The sequence below is a fragment of the Palaemon carinicauda genome, chromosome 15 (genome assembly GCF_036898095.1).
Source record: "Palaemon carinicauda isolate YSFRI2023 chromosome 15, ASM3689809v2, whole genome shotgun sequence".
Lineage (NCBI taxonomy): Eukaryota > Metazoa > Arthropoda > Malacostraca > Decapoda > Palaemonidae > Palaemon > Palaemon carinicauda.
In genome coordinates, this window is record NC_090739.1 from 73,780,591 (window position 1) to 73,787,673 (window position 7,083).

The following is a 7,083-nucleotide window of genomic DNA, read 5'->3' on the forward strand; positions in this document are numbered from 1 at the left end:
AGAGAATTCAGACAAGCAAAGGTCAAAAGTCTTCTAATCCAAACAAAATCAAGAAATATCCAAAGCGAGATCAATAACAAGCAGGAGTCAATAACCAAAGATTTGTACTTCACCAAAAAAACGATCAGTAATGACGGAGTAGAATTCACATGTCGCCGCTAGCGACGGCAGGGAATATATGAGGGTCACTGGAATGGTTCCCAGGTACCTCGCTAGGATGCAGGGGTGGTACACCTGGCTATCCAACTGGCGGTTGGCGCGAGTTTCAAATTTTCTGCCGTTGATGTCGGGGGCGTAAGCTATATATATAACTACCGGGTAAGTCTTGTGTTTAAAAAAAAAAGTCTTTAGAACCTTGAAGTCAACCAGAGGGTCAAGAAGGAGCATGCAAGATACTGAACCTTATCTGTTATAAAAATATTTATTTGTAGTCTAGGTAATAACTTTAACAACATATGAAAAAAATTGTATTAAAACTTTACTGATTGAATGATTTAAAATTTGTCTAAGGAGATTAATATCCATTATCAGTACAGTAAAATGAAAACAAAAAATAAAAATACAATCATTGTCTTTTGTGGATGACAATTTTCTGGATTTAATTTTAAAATGGCAGTAGCATCTCTAAAAAAAGCCTTTGCAAAGAAATTATATCCCTACAACAAGCCTTGGAGAGGTGATGATCTCTCAGATCCCCAAGGCTGGGCTATTAATCTAGCAAATGCCTCGCTGTCAAGGAGACAAATCTATCTACACAAGTTTTATGTGATAGGTGAATGTGCCCTATACATGATAGGCATGGTGCTGTCTCCCATGTCCTGAGTTTATTTCCATACTTTTGAGAAGATAAGGCACTCATGATCTTCATTTTATTTCCATTAGCAAGTCACTTGCTATCTTGTCAGACGATTTGAATTGGGACCTAAATCGTGGCTTGAAATCACTACAGAAAAGTTGGCATCTATTTGAAGGAAATTTAACAAAGCCTTGCTTTGTTAGTCTCACATGGGGTGGAACCCAGCAAAACTATAATTTAAAAAATAGAATAAAATTATTTAAACGCTTAACCAAGCTTCAATTGAAATTCCTTCAAACAAGAAGAGATTGTACAATATGTTAACCCTTAATTCCTGGTGGTAAGAGGAGCTTGCAAAAAGATAGATATATATATGAGAGAGAAGAGAAGAGAAGAGAAGAGAAGAGAAGAGAGAGAGAGAGAGAGAGAGAGAGAGAGAGAGAGAGAGAGAGAGAGAGAGAGAGAGAGAGAGAGAGAGAGAGAGAGATGAACATATTTAGATGATAACTAATAATAATGGTTATAAAGTAACTTGCTAAGCTACAACCCTATTGGGAAAAGCCGGATGCTATAAGCCCAGGGGCTCCAACAGGGAAAATAGCCCAGTGAGGAAAGGAAATAAGAAAAAATAAAATTTTTAAGAGTTAACAACATTGAAATAAGTATCTCCAATATAAACTATAAAAAATTGAAATAAGTATCTCCAATATAAACTATAAAAACTTTAACAACAAGAGGAAGAAAAACAAGACAGAACAGCTTGCCCGAGTGTACCCTCAAGCAAGAGAACTCTAACCCAAGACAGTGGAAGACCATCGTACAGAGGCTTTGGCACTATCCAAGACAAAAGAACAATGGTTTGATTTTGGAGTGTCTGCCTTGAAGAGCTGCTGACCATAGCTAAAGTCTCTCTTCTACTCTTAACATGAGGAAAGTGGCCAATGAACAATTACAGTGCAGTAACCCTTTGGGTGAAGAATTCTTTGGTAATCTCAATGTTGTCAGGTGTATGAGGACAGAGGAGAATGTGTAAAGAATAAGTCAGACTATTAGTTGTGTGTGTAGGCAAGGAAAAATGAACCGTAACCAGAGAGAAGGATCAAATATAGTACTGTCTGGACAGTCAAAAGACCCCATAACCCTCTAGCGGTAGTATCTCAATGGGTGGCTGGTGCCTTGGCCAAACCACTACCATGAAAACTATAGTACCCTGTAACATATTGGTGGTGAATTAATATTCATAATGAAGATTTTGAATAAGTTAGGAAATTACATAAACTAGTCTTATTATTCATATGCGCGCTAAACAGCAATACAGTAGTGGGACCTTCAGATCAGCTGATTATTATTATTATCATTATAATCATTATCATTTGCTAGACTGCAACCCGAGTTGGAAAAGCAGGATGCTATAAGCCTAGGGGCTCCAACAGGAAAAACAGCCCAGTGAAGAAAGGAAACGGAAAAAATTAATAGTTTTTAAGAACACCAACAATATTAAAATAAATATTTCCTATATAAATTATAAAAACTTTAAAAAAACAAGGAGGAGGAGAAACAAGAGAGAACAGTGTGCCCAAGTGTACCCTCAAGCAAGAGAACTCTAACCCAAGGCAGTGGGAGACCATGGTACAGAGGTCATGGCCCTACCAAAGACTAGAGAACAATGGTTTGATTTCAGAGTGTCCTCCTATAAGAGCTGCTTACCATAGCTAAAAGAGTCCCTTCTACCTTTACCAAGAGGAAAGTAGCCCCTGACCGATTCAAGTGCAGTAGTTAACCCTTAGAGAGAAGAAAATTTGTTTGGTAATCTCAGTGTTGTCAGGCGAGGAGAATATGTAAAGAATAGGCCGGACAATTCGGTGTATGTGTAGGCAAAGGGGAAAATTAACTGTAACCAGAGAGAAGGATCCAATGTAGTCCTGTCTGGCCAGTCAAAGGACCCCATAATTCTCTAGCGGTAGTATCTCAACGGGTGGCTGGTGCCCTGGCCAACCTACTACCCACCAAAGTAAAACAAAAATAGTTGTTGATTATTGAAATGCTCCCAAATTTGAAAAGTAGAATACAAACATGCTTTAATAAATTGTAATTAAACACAATAATGTTTAAAGAAATATGAAGTCTTAACACTTAACTAAAAATGAAAAACTGTAGGAAGCTTTGAAAAATGTTATTTTCATTAGTAAAATAAATTTTTGAATATACTTACCCGATGATCATGTAGCTGTCAACTCTGTTGCCCGACAGAAATCTACGGTCGGGATACGCCAGCGATCGCTATACAGGTGGGGGTGTACACAACAGCGCCATCTGTGAGCAGGTACTCAAGTACTTCTTGTCAACAAGAACTCAATTTTCTCCTCGGTCCACTGGTTCTCTATGGGGAGGAAGGGCGGGTCCTTAAATTCATGATTATCGGGTAAGTATATTCAAAAATTTATTTTACTAATGAAAATAACATTTTTCAATATTAATCTTACCCGATGATCATGTAGCTGATTCACACCCAGGGTGGTGGGTGGAGACCAGCATACATGTTAACAAAGAAGCTAAGTATCCCGTATCTTATTTTAGCCGTTATTCAAAATAACAAACATAAAATAAATAAGTACCTGGTAAGGAAGTCGACTTGAACCATTACTCTGCCTTTTTAAGTACGTCTTCCTTACTGAGCCTAGCGATCCTCTTAGGATGCTGAGCGACTCCTAGGTGCTGAAGTATTAAGGGCTGCAACCCATACTAAAGGACCTCATCACAACCTCTAATCTAGGCGCTTCTCAAGAAAGAATTTGACCACCCGCCAAATCAACCAGGATGCGGAAGGCTTCTTAGCCTTCCGGACAACCCAGAAATATTTCAAGAGAAAGATTAAAAAGGTTCTGGAATTAGGGAATTGTAGTGGTGGAGCCCCCACCACTACTGCACTCGTTGCTACGAATGGTCCCAGAGTGTAGCAGTTCTCGTAAAGAGACTGGACATTCTTAAGATAAAAGACGCGAACACTGATTAGCTTTTCCAAAAGGTTGCGTCGAAAATATTTTGCAGAGATCTATTTTATTAAAAGGTCACGGAAGTTGTGATAGCTCTAACTTCGTGTGTCCTTACCTTCAGCCAAGCTTGGTCTTCCTCATTCAGAAGGGAATGAGCTTCTCGTATTAACAGTCTGAAAATAATAGGATAAAGAATTCTCTGACATAGGCAAAGATGAATTCTTAACTGAACACCATAAAGCTTCAGACGGGCCTCATAAAGGTTTTTAAAAAAGAACTTAAGAGCTCTACAGGACATAATACTCTTTCTAGTTCCTTTCCAACCATATCGATAAGTTTGGAATAACGAACGATATTGGTCAAGGCCGAGAAGGCAGCTCGTGTTTGGCTAGAAAACCAAGATGTAGAACATGTAGCCGTTTCGGATGAAAATCCGATGTTCTTGCTGAAGGCATGAATCTCACTGACTCTTTTAGCTGGTAAAGCATATCAGGAAAAGAGTCTTAAAGGTGAGATCTTTCAGGGAGGCTGATTGAAGTGGTTCGAACCTGTCTAACATAAGGAATCTTAGAACCACGTCTAAATTCCAACCAGGTGTAACCAAACGACGCTCCTTCGTGGTCTCAAAAGACTTAAGGAGGTCCTGTAGATCTTTATTGTTAAAAAGATCTAAGCCTCTGTGACGGAAGACTGATGCCAACAAGCTTCTGTAACCCTTGAAAGTGGGAGCTGAAAGAGATCGCTCTTTTCTCAGATATAAGAGGAAGTCAGCTATTTGAGTTACAGAGGTACTGGTCGAGGATACGGATACTGACTTGCACCAGTTTAGGAAGATTCCCCACTTCGATTGGTAGACTCTAAGGGTGGATGTTCTCCTTGCTCTAACAATCGCTCTGGTTGCCTCCTTCGAAAAACCTCTAGTTCTCGAGAGTCTTTCGATACTCTGAAGGCAGTGAGACGAAGAGCGTGGAGGCCTTGGAGTACCTTCTTACGCGTGGCAGACGTAGCAGGTCCACCCTTAGGGGAAGAGTTCTGGGAACGTCTACTAGCCATCGAAGTACCTCGGTAAGTTATTCTCTCGCGGGCCAGAGGGAAGCAACTAGTGTCAACTTTGTCCCAACGTGAGAGGCGAACTTCTGCAGTACCTTGTTGACAAACTAGAACGGAGGGAATGCATATAGATCTAGATGAGACTAATCTAGTAGAAAGGCATCTAAAAGAACCACTGCTGGGTCTGTTGAGAGCCTCTTGGACATCGAGGTTGCGAAGAGATCCATGGTTGGATGGCCCCAAGTGACCCAAAGTCTCTTGCATACATCTCTGTGGAGGGTCCAATATGTTGGAATTATTGTCCCTTCCTACTGAGACAAACTGCTAAGACATTCAAGTTGCCTTGGAAGAAATTTGTTACTAGTGAAAAGTCAAGACCTGTTGAACAGGAGAGGAGGTCACTAGCGAACTCGCACCATGTCAGAGAGTAGGTCCCTCCTTGCTAGGAGATGAACATCAAAGCAGGGAGTTGTCCGTGTTGACCTCCATTACTTTGTCTTGAAGGAGAGACCTGAAGCTTTTCCAGGTCAGACTTACTGCCAGAAGCTTCTTGCAGTTAAAATGCATTGTCCTTTGACGCGAGTTCCATAATCCCGAGCATTCCCTACCGCCTAAGGTCGCACCCCAGCCTACGTCCGATGCGTCTGAGAAGAGAACGTGGTTGGGAGTCTGAACAGTCAAGGGAAGACCCTATAAAAGGTTGATAAAGTCCTTTCCTCAGGTTAGACCAGACTTATCTTCCGGAAACCGGGATCGAGACCGCTTGTAGCGTCTTGTCCTTTTCCAGTGAAGAGCTAGATGAAACCGAAGAGGACGGAGGTGTAGTCTTCCAAGGGACACCAAATGCACCACGGATGACAGTGTCCTAACCAGACTCATCCACAGCCTGACAGGGCCGTATTCCTTCTTCAGCATCTTCTGGATGGATAGCAGGGCTGGGGATTGATCTTCTCGTTCAGCCATGTCCTCATCAGAGGGTTCCTCATCCGAAACTGATGAGGAAACGGCAACGGAGTGGGCAACGTCTGACTCGCTGAATCCGGTCGCACTGGTGGATGCGTGACGGAGCCGGACACAAGATCATGGTACTGCTGCACAGTCTGTGAACTGTCAACCATGGGAAACCGAGGAAGTACAGCGACAACCCGAAACTGTCTAGACTGTCTGGGTAGTACAGACAACTCCTTATCGGGTTGCTGAGGTTGCCGCACTGCGTCACAACAAGTCACCTCTGCTGGTTGTTGAACGTCTTCCCAGTGACACACTGACTCCGTAAAAAAATCCTCTATCAAGGACTAAGCTTGGACTGCATGTCTTGCAACAAAGCCCAAGGTCTATGGGAGCAGGTGTGGCAACAGACGGGGTTAGCGACTGAAGCGGAACCATTTACCCTCCCTGGAAGCATGTTATGCTTAAATAAAAGTCCATAGGAGGCTAAGCAGCTTAAGGCTCCTCTCCAAATGACAGAGTCCTCAAGGGAATATCAGAAGGAGGGAGAACAGCACTTTCTCATCTACAGGAACCATATTCGAGAAAAGCTAGGTTCTCTCAGTGAGGGTTTCACTGGTGCAAAAGCAGCAGACCAGAAGGCAACGTATGAAACTGCTTGACAGTCTGTGAACTGTCAAAAACTGAACTGTCAACCACAACAGGAGCGTGAGGACATACAGCACTGGTGTATAAGTAGCAGACCAGAAGGCAACGTCATGTAACTGTATGACAGTTTGTGAGTTGGCAACAACCAAAGTTGTGTGGGGAAGCCTCAACTCCTGACTGATTAGTTTGCTGCTGGCGAGTGGCGGTAACCACAGTGTGTTGCGGAGGCTGACACACCGTGTCAAAACACGGCAGCTTGTGGTAGCTCACGCACGGCAACGGAGTGCTCTGTGTGTGGGAGTCATCATACATCTGGCAGGGTTGACTTGTGCATGGGTGGAGGAGCTCTCACAACAAGAGTGTGAGAGCAGGAAGCCATGCCGGGCGCACAACCGTGGGAGGTGTAGGCCCACGGGTGCATCGTCAACCTTCTCCGCAGTCGGAGTGTGGGAGCTGGCAACAACAAAAGCAGAGTGCTGGAGCGTGGGAGGGGCTGCGGTGGGTTGAGGAGCATGCGGTATGGTATGCGGAGCATGCTGTAAGGTATGCGGCTCATGCTGCATGGTATGCGGAGCATGCTGTAAGGTATGCAGAGCATGCTGCATGGTATGCGGAGCATGCTGTAAGGTATGCAGAGCATGCTGCATG

At 43.1% G+C, this 7,083-nt stretch overlaps 1 protein-coding gene across 1 annotated transcript in view; it reads right to left on the reverse strand.

Annotated features, from left to right (window-relative positions):
• The window catches only part of LOC137654010 (uncharacterized), a 107,065-nt gene that overhangs the window by 48,253 nt on the left and 51,729 nt on the right, over positions 1-7,083 (reverse strand). The gene's annotated exons all lie outside the window — the stretch shown is intronic.